The sequence below is a fragment of the Rhinopithecus bieti genome, unplaced genomic scaffold (genome assembly GCF_001698545.2).
Source record: "Rhinopithecus bieti isolate Rb0 unplaced genomic scaffold, ASM169854v2 scaffold_35291, whole genome shotgun sequence".
Classification (NCBI taxonomy): domain Eukaryota; kingdom Metazoa; phylum Chordata; class Mammalia; order Primates; family Cercopithecidae; genus Rhinopithecus; species Rhinopithecus bieti.
In genome coordinates this window covers 576,574-598,291 of record NW_016814978.1, presented here as the reverse complement: position 1 = coordinate 598,291, position 21,718 = coordinate 576,574, and the positions used below count along the sequence as shown (strand labels likewise).

General features: G+C 38.7%; 1 pseudogene; it reads left to right on the top strand.

The window, feature by feature from the left end:
- The first annotated feature begins 8,295 nt into the window (after positions 1 to 8,295).
- Positions 8,296 to 8,901, top strand: LOC108515735 (ADP-ribosylation factor-like protein 2-binding protein; annotated as a pseudogene).
- Positions 8,902 to 21,718: the final 12,817 nt, after the last annotated feature.

Sequence of the window (21,718 nt, the reverse complement as noted above, 5' to 3'; positions counted from 1 at the left end):
TGCTATAAACATGTGTGCACATGTGTCTTTTTTCATATGATGACTTCTTTTCCTTTGGGTAGATACCCAGTGGTGGGATTGGTGGATCAAATGATAGTTCTACTTTTAGTTCTTTGAGGAATCTCCATACTGCTTTCTGTAGTGGTTGTACTAGTTTACATTTCTACAGTGTCATGGGGTTCTCTTTTCACCACATCCATGCCAACATCTATTGTTTTTTGACTTTTTAATTACGGCCATTTATGAAATGTAAGGTGGTATCTCATTGTGTTTTTAATTTGCATTTCCCTGATGGTTAGTGATGTTGAGCATTTTTTATGTTACTTGACTGTTTGTATATCTTCTTTTGAGAATTGTCTATTCATGTCCTTTGCTCACTTTTTGATAAAATAATTGTTTTTTTCTTGCTGATTTGTTTGAATTCCTTGCAGATTCTAGATATTAGTCCTTTGTCAGATACACAGTTTGTAAATATTTTCTCCCACTCTGTGGGTGGTCTGCTTACTCTGCCAATTATTTCTTTTGCTGTGCAGAAGCTTTTTAGTTAAATTAGGTTCTATTTTATTTTTGTTTTTGTTGCACTTGCTTTTGGGGTCTTAGTTATGAAGTCTTTGTCTAAGCTAATATGTAGAAGAGTTTCTTCTATGTTATGTTCTAGAAATTTTATGATTTCAGGTCTTAGATTTAAGTCTTTGATCCATCTTAAGTTGATTTTTGTATAAGGTGGAAGATGAGAATGCAGTTTAATTCTTCTACATGTGGCTTGCCAGTTTTCCCAGCACCATTTATTGAATAGAGTGTTCTTTTCCCAATTTATGTTTTGCATGCTTTGTTGAAGATCAGTTGGCTGTAAGTACTTGGCTTTATTTACAGATTCCCTCTTCTGTTTCATTTTATACTAGTACCATGCTGTTTTGGTAACTATAGCCTTGTAGTATAATTTGAATTTGAGTATGTGATGCCTCCAGATTTTCTTTTCTTTTCTTTCTTTTCTTCTCTCTCTCTCTCTCTCTTTTTTTTTTTTTTTTTTTTTTTTTTTTTTTTTAGCTTAGTATTGCTTTGGCTATGAGGGCTCTTTTTTGATTCCATATGAATTTTAGAATTATTTTGTCTAGATCCATGAAGAATGATGATGATATTTTGAAGGGAATTGCATTGAATCTGTAGATTGCTTTTGGCAGTATGGTCATTTTCACGATATTGATTCTACCCATCCATTGAGCATGGAATGTATTTCCATTTGTTTGTGTCATCTATGATTTATTTCAGCCGTATTTTGTAGTTTTCCTTGTAGAGATCTTTCACCTCCTTAGTGAGATGAAAGTATATTCCTAGGTATTTTATTTGCTTCTTTTATTCCCTTCTACTCAGTATAAAAACATTGTCTATTCTGAGAACTGCCTCTTCTGTGGTGCTCCCCTATCTTTATCAGTGTTATCTTTTTTCCTGTGCACCTATTGTTCCTGCCGTGTTCAATTGGAATTCATTTTCCAGCAGTTTCCCTGAGCATGGGGTTTTGTACTCAAAGGGGGCTTTGGTTTATTAGTTTTGAGAATGCATAGGGTCCATATTTCTTCCGGTGTTTTCAGATCTCTTCGTGGATTCCTGGTACTCAGATGGCTATGAGGAAGAGTGCAAACTCTCTCCCAGAGTTTGCTGCTCTCCCCATTAGGCCTGCTGTGTGTGCTCTGCAGTGAGTACCTGTGGACAAGCTTGGGACTCTCCTGTTCTCAGGTGTGCATGATGTCCAGTGATTTCCCTTTGCCTCATTCCAAATAATTCCAAATAAATACTGATATTACAAGGACCTTTTGGCTCTAAATAGTCTTTCTTCACCTGTATATATTTTGCGGCTCATGGGAGTAACGTTGTTACATAGTTTCGTTATGGATGTCATCTGTGTGACTTTTGTTTTGCTATTTTAGTTACTCCATCTGTTTTAATGAGAGGATTCAGAGAGAATCTTATACTATATAGGGTCACCACTCTTGCTATCATCCCAGCATTCCATCTGATACATATTTTAATCTCATGCTATTGTATGTAACTACATTTCTGAAGCTACCTCAGAGACCCTTTTGTCTAAAAAAGAGGGTTAAATAAGTTTAGAGAAAGGACACATGACATACCACCTCTGCCCTCCTCATAGTCAACTTCCAGGAAGCAGAATCTTTCTAAAAGTTGCCCTTTCTAATGCACGCTACATAAAACTTCATAAAAGGAAAATATAGGCTTCATGACGTGAGGAAATAGAGCGGTTTCTTCTCTTGGCACATTTTTTTTTTTTTTTTTTTTTTTTTTTTTTTTTTTTTTTTTTATACATAACATCTGATTAACAGTTCCACCAAGCCCGCTTCAGAAACTTTCCGAGAATTATTTGGAATGGGGACGCGGATGAAATGGGAGTGGGTGGGGACTGGGAGAAGTGGGGTAAAGGAAAATGGTGGAGATTATGCTAGCTCCAGGTTCTTAAGTCTCATTACTTCTTACAAGAGCAACGTGCAGCAACGTACTAAAGTTTCTTCTCCATGCCCCACACTTTATCCCTTAACAACTTGGCACATCAGACTTACTCCCACCAGGAACAGGGTGGGGAAAAACTCCTGGAGTAAATGAGAGTAAATGTAATTTCATCAGCACTGCCCTTAAGCTTTTATTCTGAATATTCTCTTTTCAAAGGCTTGTTATTTGGAGTCCTCTAGAAACCTGAGTTTCCCGATCCTACTAAAGGTGTGCTGAGCACAGCATCAGCTCAGACCCAGATGTTTCTGACTTTAACTTAGCTTTAAGGTGTTAAGGGAGATGAGCTTTGAATTACCTTTGGGAAAATAATCTCCACTTTACTATTATGAAACAAATAAATCTTTACTAGTATTAAAAGACACTTCAAAGTTTTTTCTGCCTTTTATCCCCCATCAAACCTTACTTTCTAAACGGTATATTACTGAATAAAGTGTAAACGAATCAGTACCATATGGCTTAATCTTCTCTTACATCCCCTTTGGGCATGAGAAATTAATTGACAAACTCAGTGGAAAAGCTTTCTTTTGGTGTTTGGAACCCCGAATTTAGGAAGCATGACAGTGATCGTTTAGGGACTCTGGTTCCACTTAATGCCTTCTTCCATATCAACAAGTCTTATAGGGCTAATGGGAATGCAGCTTTCAGAGCTGACTACCTCAGACTCTGGGTCTCAATTTCCCCTCTGTATTTATTTCTCTGAGATTTTATTAGGAAATGCACACCAGTTAAGTGCAAACCAAAGGGTTTGTTGCCTCCTGTGAACTGAGACCATCAGGCTAGGGCAAATACAGAGATTGGGAAAAGCAAGTCAGGCTGTTTCTTAGCTCTTAAATGTTTCAGAAGTTCCATGAATTCTAAGCATCCCATAGAGAACTCAACATGAGATAAAAGAGGTTTATGATTAGTCCCTGAAGATTATTTTTCAGGTTTCTCTCTATGGGCAAATGTTAATTAAGATTCCTCTGTGTTTCCAAGTGTGTAAATGAGAAAGTCAGTGAGGTACGCAGGAGTATGGGTTTTTGGAGTGTTGAAAATCGTTCAAGACACTTCTCTGCCTCTCACTAGTTATGTGACTGGCCAAAAAACAGCTGAAACTGCAGGTGTATTGCGGGGACTGTTGGGAACACCATTGAGCTCTTGCCTAAGGCTCAGCTAGGGGTAAAGTACAGGGTAAGCCCCTGTAGGGCTGAGGAACTTCGGGCTAACAAGGTAAAAATCAATCAAGTCAGCACCCTCTGCTTAGATTCCAATCAGTTGCTTCAGACATGTTGAATAAGTGATTAGGAACTATAGAAATTACATTATCAGCCACACGAAGGCAGGGATTTCTCTTTTCTTTTTCTCTTTTCTCCCATCACTTAATACATAAGTAACTGCCTTCTTGCCTGCAAAATAATTTATTTTGCTCTTGCCTAATCCTGTACCTTTTCCCTGAAAAAGGGGAGGAGTGAGGCTGAACTGTGGGTAAGGGGACTCAGATACATGTTAGAAATTGCATCCACTCCATTTTGGCTATGAGTCTTAATCTCATTAGCATCTATTTCCTCATCTGTAAAACGAGTAGGGTTACAGGATCTCATAGCATGACAGTGAAGTACAATGATATATTAATATCTATTTAATATGTTCAATCCAATAAATGGCACTTGATAGGGGTCATTGTTAGATCTCTTCCAACTTGCTATCTCCTGGTTTATAAAGTGCTAGACATTAACAATGAGGGCTATTGTATCCTGAAGGTGATAGGACAGGGTTATTGTGAAGTTCAGGTAGTTCTGCTTGTGTGTAATTTGATTGAATGCTTCAGGGGTTAGAATGAGTCTTGGACAGGTTATCCCGAAAAGCTCTTTAAAAGACACACCTATCAAAAGCAAGGTGCCCCTGAAACCTGAAGCTACTGTTTTGTAACACTTTCACATGTGGGAATGGAGCTTTATTTCCCCAAATAACCACAAAATTCAATCAGTGTAATTATACAAATCACAACTACTCATATTTTTTTCTTTTGCTGTTTTATGTTGCTTTATTATCTCTGTCACTAGTTACTTTATGGTTATTTTGTTACTTTCACAATGTTTTGAGACATAGACTTCAAATAATTTATTTGAATATTTTGGAAAAAATTAAATAAAAATGCATGGAGAATAATATTGCTAACATCTATGTATCCACTATAGAAATTTAATACTTGTGAAATTGGTAAATTTATTTTTACTTCTAATTGTTGATTTAAGTTGAAATGTCTCTATACCTCACTAATCCTGTTCCTCTTACTCAATGCCAATCCTATCGTTAACTTTGCATGCATCTTTCTAGTCCATGCGTTATTTTCACTACATATAAAATCTTAAGACCAATATGTAATACTGTTTTGTAGTTTTAAAAATGTATGTACAGTTGATCCTTGAACAGCATGAGTTCGAAATGTGTGGCTCCACTTAGATGCAGATGTTTTCCAAACGCAAATTGAAAATACAATATTAGCAGGATGTGAAACCAGCCTATATGGAGGGCCAATTTTTCGTATACACAGGCTTCACAGCGCTGGCTATGGGACTTGAATATGCTCAGCCCGAAGTACATGCAGCAATCCTCTGCATGTACTGAGGGACAACTGTAAATGTTCTGAAACTCCTTGTTTCATTCAACAGTGTTTTTGAGACCGATCCACATGGACACATGTGGGCCTGGGTCTAGTAATTCATATTAACTATTAAATTACTGGTAATTCATTTTGTCATATGATTTTACCAGAAAATCTCTTTTCCCTTATGGCTCCACATTTAGATTATTTCCAACTTTTTGCGCTTTATTTCCCCAAATGGTTAATAGTTTGACAAAATATAAATCTATGTAGCTGCAAGATACATACAGCCAGTTTCTGTAACATGTAGTATAAACAGGACTGTTTCAGTCACTGTCAAGAGAGAATTCTAGGAGAAGCGATCTCGCCCATGAGGAGCACTGGAATCCTGACTGTAATGATATTGGTATGATACAAGTTTATTCTATTGCCATGATTCTCAGGTTTATTTAATTTTATGTATTTATTTTTGAGACTCAGTCTTGCTCTTGTCACCCAGGCCGGAGTGCAGAGGCGTGACCTCAGCTCACTGCAACCTTTGCTTCCTGGGTTCAGGTGATTCTCCTGCCTCAGCCTCCCAAGTATCTGGGATCACAGGCTCCTGCCACCATGCCCAGCTAATTTTTGCATTTTTTTAAGTAGAGATGAGGTTTCACCATATTGGCCAGGCTGGACTCCAATTCCTGACCTCAAGTGATCAGCCTACCTTGGCCTCCCAAAGTGCTGAGGTTACAGGTATGAGCCACCATGCTGGGCCTCTTGGGTTATTATTATTTTTTTTAATCAGGATCACCTAATCCATGTCTTTTAACAAACCATGTAGTTTGTCCTTGGTTTATCTTTCAGGAAACACTGTCTTACGGGGCTGAGATTCAGAGCATAAATTTGCATAGAGTGCCTTCTATGATGTTGCTCCTTAGGAGCCTGTGATGATGAGAGGCTATTTACTAAGAAATCTTTTTCCTTGGAGACATGAGAAATATTGACATGTTTAGAGCCTTTACTATATACCAGCTCAACGTTAGGCACTTTTAGACACATAATTCATTTAATCCTCAATGATCCTTGAAGGTTCATTTTATAGACAAAATCTCTAAGATTCACACATGTGTGATAATGGCCCAAGGCTGTATAGCTACTGAGCAATGATCTGAAACTTGAACCTAGCTCTACTTGATTCTAAAATCCTATTTGCTCTATTCTACATGTTCACATGTTCTCATGGGGTGGTAGAACCAGCAATATCATTATTAGACACAGAGTCACTGAATCAGCAGAAATTTATTTGAGCCTCCACCATGCTGTTAGTTTGGTCAATTACCAGAAGAGTTTAAAAAGAAATACTCACTTTTTTTGAGGAGCTCATAAGATACTGGAGAAGAAAAGATAACGATGACAGGAACAGTAGATAGTACTGTGAACTGAATTTGTGCATATTGGGAGGGAGCAGCATGAATTGGAGGAGGCAAGCCATCCTGGAGGTGAGAATTGGCCACTTTGAGAGCATGGATGGCATTTTCCCAGGCAGGCAGGAAGCAGCAAAGATTTTGGACAGGTAGACTTGTGTGAGCAAAATCTTGGCACTTGACACTACAAATGGCCTATATCAACTGTTGCCGAGGATGCGAGTAAAACCCAACAGAGTAAGAGGGAGCTTAGACATGTAACTCCAACCTATGATCTCCTTCTGTTTTTCATACCTCTTGTCTCAATTCTCCTCAAATTATAGTATAGTTGATGGAGTTCATCAGGACACATAAGAGGCATAGAACACCAATGTCATGAGAAAATCAGAAAGAGCTATCTAAGTAGAACAAGCCAAAAGTTCCTGGTGACCAAAGGAGGGACACACACACACACACACACACACACACACACACACACACACAAAACAGACAAATTGAATACTTATGTTTGATGGTTGTTTAATGATTAAAAAAAAAAAAAAAAACCTATGATAATGTCATTTGCTCTGAGGAGGCAGATGGAAGCTAGAGCTGTGTGTTATAACAAGGTTTGTTGGCTAGCCTGAGAGCCAGCTGACTCTAAGCAAGTATGAGTTTAAAATGGATAGCCAGTTTCCTTCTCTTTTAAAACATAATATTAAACCAATGCCCAGGAAGTAGCTAAGTCTCCTCCAGGGACCACAGCTGCTGTTTAGCACTCTCATGCCTGGGACATCAGTTCTATGTGACTCTTGCATTCACTGCCTCCCATCCCATCCCTACCTGACTTTCCTTCCCAGTGCATTGGGAAATTAGGTTTTGGAGCATTGGAGTCAAACCGATCTACTTAGAGTCTTGTTTTCCTCCATTACTTGATGGAGATGTAAGATAACCTTTCTGAGCAATATGTCCTTGTCTGTAACCTAAAGATAATCCTGCTCCTAGAGTTGTTGTCAGAGTAATGTGTTATGAAGCTCCACATGCTGTTATTCTCAGAAAACAAAAGCTAAGGGATTTTTAGCATTCACTGAAAAAACCTCTAAAAGATGTGCTTCTGGAAAAATAAAACTGAACTCACAAAGAGTGAGATTTGAGGGTAAGTACTCATCAAAGAAGTTTGTAAAGATGTAGATACTGTTAAATAATCTCTGGCGGGCCGGATGCTGTTACTCACACCTGTAATCCCAGTACTTTGAGAGGCCGAGGTGAGTGGATCACCTGGGGTCAGGAGTTCAAGACCAGCTTTGTCAATATGGTGAAACCCTGTCTCTACTAAAAAATACAAAAAATAGCTGGATATGGTGGCACAAGCCTGTTAATCTCAGCTACTCGGGTGGATGGGGCAGGAGAATAGCTTGAACCTGGGAGATGGAGGTTGTGGTGAGCCGAGATTGCGCCACTGCACTCTAGCCTGGGTGACAGAGGGAGGTGTTGTCTCAAAATTATAATCATCATCATCATCATCATCATCATCATCATCATCTCTTGCGGTGCATGCAGAGCAGCCTGGTGGGATGAAGAGGCCCAGCTAGTGGGCTGCGTGGCCACAGCTGGAGCATGAGGCCAAGCTTGGCATGCGGGTGCTCACCCGGCCAGGCAGTGAGCGGGGGGCGGCCTGGGCCACGAGGCTTGCCCCCAGCTGGCTGACCGCCATGCCTTCCATATGAGTTGGACTGCTGGCAGGGCAGGAGCCCAATTCACCCGCTTGCCTACTCGGGGGAGGTAATGGCAGCAGAGGGGGCCATGCGTACTTTAGAAGAAGAGAACTTCAATCTGTCCTTCTCTGCCTCTAATGCAGAATTTGATGCTGTGGTTGCATAATTAGAGGACGTTGTCATGTATGAAAAGTTCCACTTATTACAGAGAAATTTCATAGATAAGTACTACCTGGAGTTTTGAGGACATGGAAGAGAATAAACTAACCTACATGCCTATTTTAATAAATATATTTTTTGGCAGAAAAAATATGTTGAAGAATAACCTCTGTAGCAGATTCCTGAATTCAACGTAGCAGTTTTCATAACTATGTTACAGCATCATAAGGATGAAGTGACTGGTGACATATTCGACATGCTGCTCACCTTTACCAATGTTTTGGCTTTTAAATAAATGTTTTTGGACTACAGAGCAGAAAAAGAAGGCTGGGGACTGGACTTAAGCAGTGGTCCAGTGGTGACTTTGTTGTGCACATCATCTATACCAGCTTTTCAGAACAATCTGCAACACTCGGTCCTACCTCCAGCCAATAAATGGGATCATTCTGGATGTCACCGACCCAATAAGCCAACAGAGTCTGCTCATGATGATGACGGAAGAATATGTCTTGGAAAGACTGACTCTGTTCTGTAATTCTTCATTCGTACTAAGTGTCAATAGATCAAAACCAAAATGACCTAACCCTCCTGGACCTATGTCCCCTGAAACACCTTATTGTATTCATTAACCTTAATAATCCTCCCAGTTGGTAACCCTGGTACTCCTCCCCTCCTCAAGTAGCCACCTCTCTCAGGTATTTCTGAGTTCGACTCCTCTGGAGCAGGCCATGTCAATCATTCCACCTGGGAGGCCCCTTCCTCCAGTATACATGTTGTTGTGTAACAGTGTAGAATAATCCACCATCAACACCCTCTGTCCCAGCAGGCTTTACATGAATCTTTGTGCACCCACACCTCTTATTTACATGAGTCAGAGTTTCAGTCCTTCAGCTTCAGTGTGGTTTCCGATATTTATCTAGGGTGTTATTCAAGCCACCTGCCCATCTTGAGATTTCGGAATCTTCTATGACCACAGCTTGTCTTGGCCATAGGAATCAATGGAAAGAGATGTCCTTTACATAAAAGCTACATGCAAAAAACAACTCCTCGTTTTGACATTTGTAGTCCTTGTGTCACTGTCTTCTGCTAATCCCATTGTTTCTAGAAGTCTCTTTTAAGTTTTAATTTTTTAAAAATTTTTATAGGTGAATACTCAGGCTAACCTAGTGGGTATGATCTTGGAACTTCCATGATTGCCCACTTATAGATCAAAATATTATATGCTGTGTGCTTTTTAGTCAATGCTGTGAAGGCAAAAATACATTCTATGTTGGCATTCATTCCTGTTTTACTGGGTACCTATGAACGCATGCTGTTTGCTAGAAATAGACTAAAAGATATCTTGTTCTTATAACAATGTGTTGGTGTGTTTGTATGTTTGCTGAAAATCCTTTCTGTATAAACCAGTTCGTTAGGTTCTCTGGGTTAGGTAGGGACTCTGCAGTTTCCTCCTGCCCTAAGTCTCTCCTACTGAGATGTGTTCCATTGGTCCAGCTGAGCATGAGTAGGAGGTAATAAACAGCTTTACTAGTTATTTGTTTGCTTTGGTTTGCTGCAATATGTGGTGAACTACTTATCAGAAAACATTTATATAATCTCTAGAAAGAAGAAAAAACATAATAGTTCAATTCCCAATGGGTACCTTTGAAATTTTTAATTGTAAAAATAAGAATCTGTACTGAAAATAAATAAATCATCTGTAATGGAGGGAGGAGGTGATATGAACAAGATAGAAGTAAAATACCACAAAAAAGAACCCCATTTAAGTGGGGAGGTGTATGATTAAATTTCCAATATTTCCTAGTTTTTGTGTTGTTCAGAAAGTGTATATAAATGTGATTAACTTTTGACTTTTACCAAGCAAATAAGTAAAATTTTAAGTTACTTCTAGATGAATAATTTTTTTTTCTTTTTTAAGGCAGGGTCTTGCTTTGTTACCCAGGCTGGAGTGCAGTGGTGTGAACACAGCTCACTGCAGCCTTGACCTCCCAGGCTCAGTCCCCCAAGTAGCTTGGAGTACAGGGGTACACACCACCATTTCCAGCTAATTTTTGTATTTCTTTTGTAGAGACAGGGTTTTGCTATGTTGCCCAGGCTGGTCTTGAACTCGTAGGCTCAAGCAATCTGCCCACCTTGGCCTCCCAAAGTGCTGGGATTACAGGCTGTGAGCCACTGTGCCTGGCCCAGAATGTTTGTATTTTTAACCAGTGGAGAAAATTAAAGAATAACGGGAACTTGATCAGCAAAATAGAAGTTAGAAGGGAGAAACAATAAAAAAATGGAAAAATAATTAAAAAATCAGAATACTGTAAATAGAAAGTACAAAATAATGACAGACGTATCAAAATGTACAAATAATTACAATGAATGAATGAACTGAATTTGTTAACTGGAACAGATATTATTATTACAAAATGTAGATGTAAGGGAATGCTTAAACTTCAGCATTCAAAGAGGTTGAGAGGAAAAGAATGGGAAAAGCTAGAGCTGGATATTACTAACAGAAATAAGTCTGGGGTAGCTATATTAATATTAAAAAATAAACTTTAGGTCAGGAAACATTATTAGAAATAATAATGAAAAAAGGAAAATTCTCAGCAAGATGTAGCAGTTATAAACTTGTTTGCAATTAATAACAACCTCAAAATATGTAAAGCCAAAATCAACAGAATTTCAGGGGAAAAGTAATAAATAATAAACATAGTGTAAGATTTAACAAATGTCTCTCAGTAATTGATGTATTAAGAGACAGAAAAAATCTAAAGAAGATTAGCAAAATTTAAAATTTAATATAATGGAAATAAAGTAATTATATTAAACAATTAGGGGATCTGTATTCTTTTAAATAATTCATGTAGCATTTACAAAAGCGTACTAAGCCAGACACCATAACTTATCGGCTTTTTGTTTCTAGAGATTGGAATTTTATGTAAGTAGAATCATGCAGTGTATACTCTTCTATTTTGGTCTAGCTTCTCTCAGTATAATTATTCTGAGGGTCATCCATGTCGATGTATGTATCAATAGTTCATTCACTTCTATTGCTGAGTAGAATGCTTTATTCATTCAACAGTTAATAGACATTTGGATTTTTCTAGTTTTTGCCTATTATAAATCAAACTACTATGAACATTCATGTACAAATGTTTACATGGACTTATGCTTTCATTTTCACTGGAGTGATAAGGCTGTTATATAGTGGAGGTGTGTTTCAGATTTTTAAAAATTGCTAAACATTTTAATAAACATTTTACATTCCCACTAACAGTGTATGATATTCGTTGGTGCTCTATATTCTCACCAAAAGTTGGTATGCTTTTTAACTGTAGCACTTCTAGTCATGCTATCTCATTATGGTTTGACATTGCACTTCCCTGGTGACTAATGCTTATTTATCTTGTCAAACGTTTATTTATCATTTCGAGGTCTTTTTTTGTGCAGTGTTCAAATCTTTACTCATTTTTTTTTTTGTGTGTCGTCTTATCCTTTTTGAGTGGCAAGAGTTCATTATATAGTCTGGATACAAGTTCATTATTTAATGTCTTACTCCATTTGCACTGTTAAAACAAAATGTGAGACTGGGTAATTTATTAAAAACAGAAATGTATTTCTTCACAGTACTGGAGGCTGGGAAGTACAAGATCAAGGCCTTGGCAGGTTTGGTGTCTGGTGGCCTGTTTCTCGTAGATGGCTCTGTTAGGTATTCTCACATGGTGGAAGGTTATGGGCAAAAAGGGGTGAATTCTATGTCCTCACATGGCAGAAGAGCAAAAAGGGGATTAAGTTTCAAATTTGAGCTGGGTGCTGTGGCATGTGCCTGTAGTCTTACCTACTTAGAAGGCTGAGGTGGAAGGATCTCCCGAGGTCAGCAGTTTAAGGCTGTAGTGTGTGATGACGCTGCATGTGTGAATAGCCACTGAACTCCTGCCTGGGCAGCATAGCAAGATCCAATCTCTAAAAAGAATGATTTGAACATGAATTTTGGAGGGAAAAAGTTCAAACCATAGCGTTGGATAAATGTTTTGCGAATATTTTTTCTCAGTTGGTGGGTTATATTTTTATTTTTATAGCAATGCCTTTTGAAGAGAAGTTTTGAATTTTAGTGAAGTCAATTTAAAAAAAATTTTCTTTGTGCTTTTGTGTTCTTTAAGATATATTTTCCAAACTCAAAAAGAAATTGTCCTTTGAAGAGAAGGTGAAGCAAGATGGGCAAAGAGAAGCCTTCACTGAATGCCCTCCTTGCAGGAACACCAAATTGCACAACTATCCACACAAAAACAAACCTTCATAGGAACCAAAAGCAAGTGAGTGATCAGAGTACCCGGTTTTCACTTCATACCACTGAAAGAGGAACTGAAGAGGGTAAGAAAGATTGTCTTGAATTCCTGATTCAAGGGGAATCAAAAGGCCACGCTTCCCCACTTCCCCACTTCCCCACTTCCCCATTTCCCCAGCAGCAACTGTGTGGCACAGAAAGAATCTATGCACTTGGAAATGGGAGAGTGCAGTGATTGTGGGACTTCGCGTTGGAACTCAGTGCTACCCTGTCACAGTGGAAAGCAGCACAAGGGAAAACTCAGCCGGTGCTCATGGAGGGAGCATTTAGACCAGCCCTAGCCACTGGAAAATTGCCTATCCCAGCAATCAGAAACTGAGTTCCAGTGAGCCTCACTATAGCAGGCTAAGGTGCTCTGGTGTCCTAAACAAAACTGAAAGGCAGTCTAGGCCACAAGGATTACAATTCCTGGGCTAGTCCAGGTGCTGTTCTGGGCATGAAGCCAGTGGACTTGAGGGGCATGCAACCTAGTGAGACACCAGCTTGGAGTGGCCATGGAACTGCTTGTGTCACGCCTCCCCCTACCCCAGATTGCACAGCTCACAGATCTGGGAGAGACTCCTTTCATCCATGTGAGGAGAGGAGAGGGAAGATTAAAGCAGACTTTGTTTTGCAGGTCAGATACCAGCTCAGCCACAGCAGGATTATATAACAGGCAGAATCATGAGGCTTCCATTCCAGACCCTAGTCCTGGATGACATTTCTAGATATACCCTGGGCCTGAAAGGGACCTGCTGCCTTGAAGGGAAGGAGCCACTCCTGGCAGGATTTATCACTTGCTGACTAAAGAGCCCTAGGGCCCTGAATAATCAGCAGTGGTAGCCAAGCAGTACTTGCTGTGGTCCTTGGGTGGAGACATAGAGTTGTGCTGGCTTCAGGTATGACCCAGTATATTCTCAGCTGTCATGGCTGTGGGGAGAGACTCCTGCTTGAGAAAAGGAGAGGGAAGATTAAAGGTGACTTTGTTTTGTAGCTTAGGTATCACCTCAGCACAGTGAGTTAGAGCACAGGCTTTTTGGCTTTCTGATTTGAGGCCCTGGCTCTTGTGCGGCATTACTGGACCTTCCCTGGACCAGGGGTTGCCACTGCCAGGAAGGGAGAGTCCAGGCCTGGCATCATTCACCAAATGCTGAGTAAACAGCCTTTGGTTCAAACAGAAATTTTAGAGTTGGAAAATGCAATTGACATACTGAGGAATGCATCAGAGTCTCTTAATAACAAAACCGATCAGGCAGAAGAAAGAATTAGTAAGCTTGAAGACAGGTTATTTGATAATACATAGTCAGAGGAGACAGAAGAGAAAAGAATAAAGAAGAGTGCAGCACACCTACAAGATCTAGAAGGGCAAAATCAACATACAAAAATCAGTAGCATTTCTATATGCCAACAGCAAATAAACAGTAAAAGAAATATGTTAAAATGTCCATTACCCAAAGCAATCTACAGATTCAGTGAAACCTCTATCAAAATACCAATGACATTCTTCTCAAAAATAGAAGAAAAAATAAATCCTAAAATTGACGTAGAAACACAAAAGACCTGTAATAGCCAAAGCTATTCTTACTGAAAGAACAAACCTGGGTGAATCACATTATCTGACTTCAAATTATACTACAAAGCTATAGTAACCAAAACAGCATGATACTGGAAAGAAAAAAGACATATACCAATAGAACAGAATAGAGAACAAAGAAACACATCTATACATCTACAGTGAACTCATTTTCTTTTCTTTTCTTTTTTTTTTTCTGAGACAGAGTCTCGCTCTGTCGCCCAGGCTGGAGTGCAGTGGCGCGATCTCGGCTCACTGCAAACTCCAACTCCCGGGTTTATGCCATTCTCCTGCCTCAGCCTCCCGAGTAGCTGGGACTACAGGCGCCCGCCACCTTGCCCGGCTAGTTTTTTGTATATTTTTTTTTGTCTTTTATTTATTTATTTATTTTTATTATACTTCAAGTTCTAGGGTACATGTGCATAACGTGCAGGTTTGTTACATATGTATACTTGTGCCATGTTGGTGTGCTGCACCCATCAACTCATCAGCACCCATCAATTCATCATTTATATCATGTATAACTCCCCAATGCAATCCCTCCCCCCTCCCCCCCATGATAGGCCCCAGTGTGTGATGTTCCCCTTCCCGAGTCCAAGTGATCTCATTGTTCAGTTCCCACCTATGAGTGAGAACATGCGGTGTTTGGTTTTCTCTTCTTGTGATAGTTTGCTAAGAATGATGGTTTCCAGCTGCATCCATGTCCCTACAAAGGACGCAAACTCATCCTTTTTTATGGCTGCATAGTATTCCATGGTGTATATGTGCCACATTTTCTTAATCCAGTCTGTCACAGATGGACATTTGGGTTGATTCCAAGTCTTTGCTATTGTGAATAGTGCCGCAATAAACATACGTGTGCATGTGTCTTTGTAGTAGAATAATTTATAATCCTTTGGGTATATACCCAGTAGTGGGATGGCTGGGTCATATGGTACATCTAGTTCTAGATCCTTGAGGAATTGCCATACTGTTTTCCATAATGGTTGAACTAGTTTACAATCCCACCAACAGTGTAAAAGTGTTCCTATTTCTCCACATCCTCTCCAACACCTGTTGTTTCCTGACTTCTTAATGATTGCCATTCTAACTGGTGTGAGATGGTATCTCATTGTGGTTTTGATTTGCATTTCTCTGATGGCGAGTGATGATGAGCATTTTTTCATGTGTCTGTTGGCTGTATGAATGTCTTCTTTTGAGAAATGTCTGTTCATATCCTTTGCCCACTTTTTGATGGGGTTGTTTGTTTTTTTCTTGTATATTTGTTTGAGTTCTTTGTAGATTCTGGATATTAGCCCTTTGTCAGATGAGTAGGTTGCAAAAATTTTCTCCCATTCTGTAGGTTGCCTGTTCACTCTGATGGTAGTTTCTTTTGCTGTGCAAAAGCTCTTTAGTTTAATTAGATCCCATTTGTCAATTTTGGCTTTTGCTGCCGTTGCTTTTGGTGTTTTAGACATGAAGTCCTTGCCCATGCCTATGTCCTGAATGGTACTACCTAGATTTTCTTCTAGGGTTTTTATGGTATTAGGTCTAACATTTAAGTCTCTAATCCATCTTGAATTAATCTTCGTATAAGGGGTAAGGAAAGGATCCAGTTTCAGCTTTCTACTTATGGCTAGCCAATTTTCCCAGCACCATTTATTAAATAGGGAATCCTTTCCCCATTTCTTGTTTCTCTCAGGTTTGTCAAAGATCAGATGGCTGTAGATGTGTGGTATTATTTCTGAGGACTCTGTTCTGTTCCATTGGTCTATATCTCTGTTTTGGTACCAGTACCATGCTGTTTTGGTTACTGTAGCCTTGTAGTATAGTTTGAAGTCAGGTAGCGTGACGCCTCCAGCTTTGTCCTTTTGACTTAGGATTGTCTTGGCAATGCGGGCTCTTTTTTGGTTCCATATGAACTTTAAAGCAGTTTTTTCCAATTCTGTGAAGAAACTCATTGGTAGCTTGATGGGGATGGCATTGAATCTATAAATAACCTTGGGCAGTATGGCCATTTTCACGATATTGATTCTTCCTATCCATGAGCATGGTATGTTCTTCCATTTGTTTGTGTCCTCTTTGATTTCACTGAGCAGTGGTTTGTAGTTCTCCTTGAAGAGGTCCTTTACATCCCTTGTAAGCTGGATTCCTAGGTATTTTATTCTCTTTGAAGCAATTGTGAATGGAAGTTCATTCCTGATTTGGCTCTCTGTTTGTCTGTTACTGGTGTATAAGAATGCTTGTGATTTTTGCACATTAATTTTGTATCCTGAGACTTTGCTGAAGTTGCTTATCAGCTTAAGGAGATTCTGGGCTGAGACAATGGGGTTTTCTAAATATACAATCATGTCATCTGCAAACAGGGACAATTTGACTTCTTCTTTTCCTAACTGAATACCCTTGATTTCTTTCTCTTGCCTGATTTTTTTTAGTAGAGACGGGGTTTCACCGTGTTCGCCAGGATGGTCTCGATCTCCTGACCTCGTGATCCGCCCGTCTCGGCCTCCCAAAGTGCTGGGATTACAGGCTTGAGCCACCGCGCCCAGCCAGTGAACTCATTTTCAACAAAGGAGCCAAGGACTCATTTCAAAAGGAGCCACGTTGGGAGAAAAGACAGTCTCTTTATTAAATGGTGCTGAGAAAATTGGATATTGCTATGCAGAAGAATGAAACTAGACCCCTGTTTCTCACCATATCCAAATTTCAAATCAAAATGGAATAAATACATAAATCTAAGACCTCAAACTATAAAACTACTAAAAGAAAACATTGAGCAAACTCTCTGGAATGTTGAACTGGGCAAAGATTTCTTGTGTAATACCTCATAAGCAGAGCCAACCAAAGCAAAAATGGACAAATGGGATCACATCAAGATAAGCAGCTTCTGCACAGCAAAGGAAACAATCGATAAAATGAAGAGACAACCCACAGAATGGGAGAAACTATTTCCAAACTACCCATCTGACAAGGGATTAGAACCAGAATGTATAAGGTGCTCAAACAATTAATTATATAATAAAAAATCTAAAAATCTGATTAAAAGTGGGCAAAAGATTTGAATAGACAAATCTCAAAAGTAGATATACAAATAGAAAACAGGTATATGAAAAGGTGCTCAAAATCACTGATTATCAGAGAAATACAAATCAAAACCACAATGAGCTATTACCTCATTGTAGTTAAAATGTCTTTTATCTAAAAGACAGATATTAATGGATGCTGGTGAGCATGTAGAGAAAAGGGAATCATCATACACTGTTGGTTAGTATAACCACTACAGAGAGCAGTTTGGAGGTCTCCAAAGATGAAAAATAGAGTTATCATACAACGCAGCAATCCCACTGCTAGGTATATATTTTTTAAAAATGAAACCAGAATATCCAAGAGATATCTGCACTCCTATGTTTATTGCAGCACTATTCACAATAGCCAAGATTTGGATGCAACCTAAGTGTCCATCCACAGAAGAATGAATTTAAAAATATGGTACATATACACAATGGAGTACTAGTTAACCATAAAAAAGAATGAAACACTGTCATTTGCAACAGCATAGATAAAACTGGAAGTCATTATGTTAAGTGAAATAAGCCAGACACAGAAAGACAAACTTTTTATGTTCTTGCTTATTTGTGGGAGCTAAAAATTAAAACAATTATACTAATGGAGATAGAGAATGAATGATAGTTACCAGAGACTGGGAAGTAGAGCAAGTAGGAAGTGGAAGTGGAGATGGTTAATGGCTTCAAAAATATAGATAGATAGATAGATAGATAGATAGATAGATAGATAGATATAATATGATCTAATAATTGATAGCACAACAGGGTGACTACAGGCAACAATAATTTATTGTGCATTTTAAAATAACAAAGAGAGTACAATTAGATTGTTTGTAACTTAAATAAAGGAGAAATGTTTGAGGTGATGGGCACCCCACTTACCCTGATGTGATTATTATGCATTGCATGCCTATATCAAAATATTTCATGTACTCCATAAATATATTCACCTATTATATAGCTACACAAATTAAAAAATAAAAATTAAAAGTATATACTTTGGGAGGCTGAAGCAGGAAGATTGCTTAAGCCTAGGCGTTTGAGTCCAGCCTGGGCAACACAACATGACTCCATCACTACAAAAATTTAAAAAATTAGCCAGGCGTGGTGGTGCATGCTTTTAGTCCTTGCTACTTGGGAGGTTGAGGTGGCAAGATCCCTTGAACCTGAGTTCAAGACTGCAGTGAGCTCTAATCATGACACTGTACTCCAGGCTGGGCAACAGAGCAAGACCCTGTCTTTAAACATATTTTATTATTTTCTTTTTAAATATTTTGTAGAATTCACCCATGAAAACACCTGAGCCCTAAATTTGTTTTGTGGAAATATTTTTAAAATACAAATCCAATATCTCTAATAGGTATTAGAGCTGTACAGATTATCTAATTATTCTAGAGTGAATTTTAGTTATTTATTTATTTCAAGGAATCTTTCCATCTTATTGGCTGTATCGAATTTGTAGGTATAGTATTTATAATATTCCTTTATATTATATTTTATTATTTGTGGGAACTGTAGTTATGTCTCCTCTCTCTTTTAGGTTATGTCTTCTCTTTTTATACTGATTGATATGGCTAGAGATTTATCACTTTCACTTGTCTATTCAAAGGACCAACTCTTGGTGTTTTTATTGATTTTCACTATTGCTTTTATGTTTTCTATTTCATTGATGTATACTCTGATATTATTCCTTTCTTCCACTCCTTTTGGTTATAATTTGGTCTTTTTTTTTTTTTAAAGTCAAGTTATGTTGGGAACAGGCCCCCAAATCTGGCCATAAACTGGCCCCCAAACTCGCCATAAACAAAATCTCTGCAGAACTGTGACATGTTCGTGATGGCCATGACGCCCATGCTGGAAGGTTGTCAGTTTACTGGAATGAAGTCAAGGAGCACCTTGCCAACCCAGGACGGAAAACCTCTGAAAGGCGTTCCTGAACCACAAACAATAGCATGAGTGATCTGCGCCTTAAGGGCATTTTCCTGCTGCAGATAACTAGCCAGACTCATCCCTTTATTTCAGTCTATCCCTTTGTTTCCCATAAGGAATACTTTTAGTTAAGCTATAATCTATAGAAACAATGTTTATCACTGGCTTACTTCAGTAAATATGTAGGTAAATCTCTACTCGAGGCTCTCAACTCTGAAGGCTGTGAGACCCCTCATTTCCCACTCCACACTATATTTCTGTGTGTGTGTCTTTAATTCCTCTAGCGCCGCTGGGCTAGGGTCTCCACAACTGAGCTGGTCTCTGATTGGAGACCTTCTTTGATTTTAATGTAAGTTTCAGGTGCCATGAATTTCCCTCTAAATGCTGTATTTGCTGCATCCTGCTAATTTTGATATTTTATTTTTATTTAGTTTGTAATTTATATTTTGATTTCCACTTTCTACTTATTCTGGAATGCAATTAAGTTATATAGAAACTATTTTATCCTTTCTAAGCTTGCTTTTACACTTTTTAATATGGAGCAGAGTAGTCTTCATGCCTAATCTTTCTCTATTACTATGCCCTTCTGAATACTCTACTCAATGTTGCCAATGTGTTACAAAGTTCTTTCATTCTGCCTGGTGAGAACACAAAGTATTCCTGGTGCCAAGTGAACTCTGGAGACTGTTCCCTCTAGTCCTTTTGAATGGTTCTTTCCCTGAACTTGCGTACTTTCCTTACATGCATGTGTTGGTAAGTTCTCAGCTGAAGTTTCAAGGGGAACTCTCTACAAGTCTCTAGAGCCACTTCTTTGTGCGGCTTTCCTCTCCTTTCTGGTAGTTTGCTCTGGGAACTCTTGCCACTGTGGATTCCCAGATTTATCTCCTTGAATCAGTGGTCTGGAAACTTTGCAGATAATAAGCTAGAACAAGTGTGCGGCTCACATTTGCTTCACTTTTCTCAAGGATCATTATCCTGTGTTACTCAGCATATAATGTCTGAGAAACCTATTTCACGCATTTTGCCCAGTTTTAAAATTACTGCAGGCAGGAATCAGTCCAGCCACTGCTACTTCATCTTGCCATGTAGTTTTTTTTTTTTTTTTTTTAAGTAAATATGATCTTAGATTTTGTTGATAGAATTTGTGTGTACAGATCAACTGAGGCAAATAGTTTCTTGGTACTTGGAACTGGTTAGACAACACTTGAAATTTTTTGTTAAATACACTTTTTAAAACCGCATGGGTAACCTCGGCTGTAGCCAGAAGTGCGTGACTAGAATTAAAATGTGTTTAGTGTGGGGAATGATAATTGTTTTCAAGAATTTCTTCCCCACGTAGTAGTTAGAGTGATTCTTTTAAGTTAGAAATCAAATCATATCACTAATTTCCTGGATACACTTCTATGAGTTTCCATTATACTAGAATGAAATCTAAATTCCACACCAATACCTGTAAGGCCTTATATGATCTGGCCAGAGCCAGTTTCTGATCTCCTCTTTTTTTTTTTTTTTTTTTTTTTTTTGAGATGGAGTCTCACTCTGTTGCCCAGGCTGGAGTGCAGTGGTGCGATCCTGACTCACTGCAACCTCTGCTTCCTGGATTCAGGTCATTCTCCTGCCTCAGCCTCCCAAATAGCTGGGACTACAGGCACTTGCCACCATGCCCGGCTAATATTTTGTATTTTTAGTAGAGACACGGTTTCACTGTGTTAGCCAAGATGGTCTTGATCTCCTGACCTCATGATCCGCCCACCTCGGCCTCCCAAAGTGTTGGGATTACAGGTGTGAGCCACTGCACGTGTCCGTGATATCCTCTTCTAACAGGCTGTCTCACTTTCTTGAAGCCTTGCTCACACAGACCTTCTTGTTGTTCTTCAAACATGTTAGGCTTACTGCTACCTCAGAGTTGTTACCCTTGCTGTTCTCTCTACGTGGATAACCTTTCTCTATATCTGTCCAAGGTCAGCTTTTTTTCTTCATCTTTCATATTGTTATTCAAATGTTACCTCTTCAGGGAAGTCATATTATTTAACTTTCTTATTTAAATAGTCACTTCTCATCCTACATTTTATTCTTCAGAGCACTCACTCATCAATATTTTTCTCTAATTATATTCTGCTTCATTTGTTTATGTATCACTATCTTCCACCCCAGTATTTAGACTTCATGAGGGAAAGGGCTTTGTCTTGTTTGCCATACCATAACAAGCCCAGTCTCCAGAACAGTATCTGGCATTGTGTTGACATGCAATAAATGCTCATTTAATGATGAAGAAGTGTATATTAGTAGACGTTCTTGTGTGCTCCAGATGTTATTCTTTAAATTGTACCAAAGACAGGAGCATGAATGATCATTATTGAGTAACTATTAAGCACAAGCCACTTTATATATATTCTCTCATTGAATACAACAAAATAAAATCAATTTAGAGATGCTGGATAAGGTTTAGGAGGGTTCATTATTTTGTCTAGTTAATAGAGAAGCAGAGATG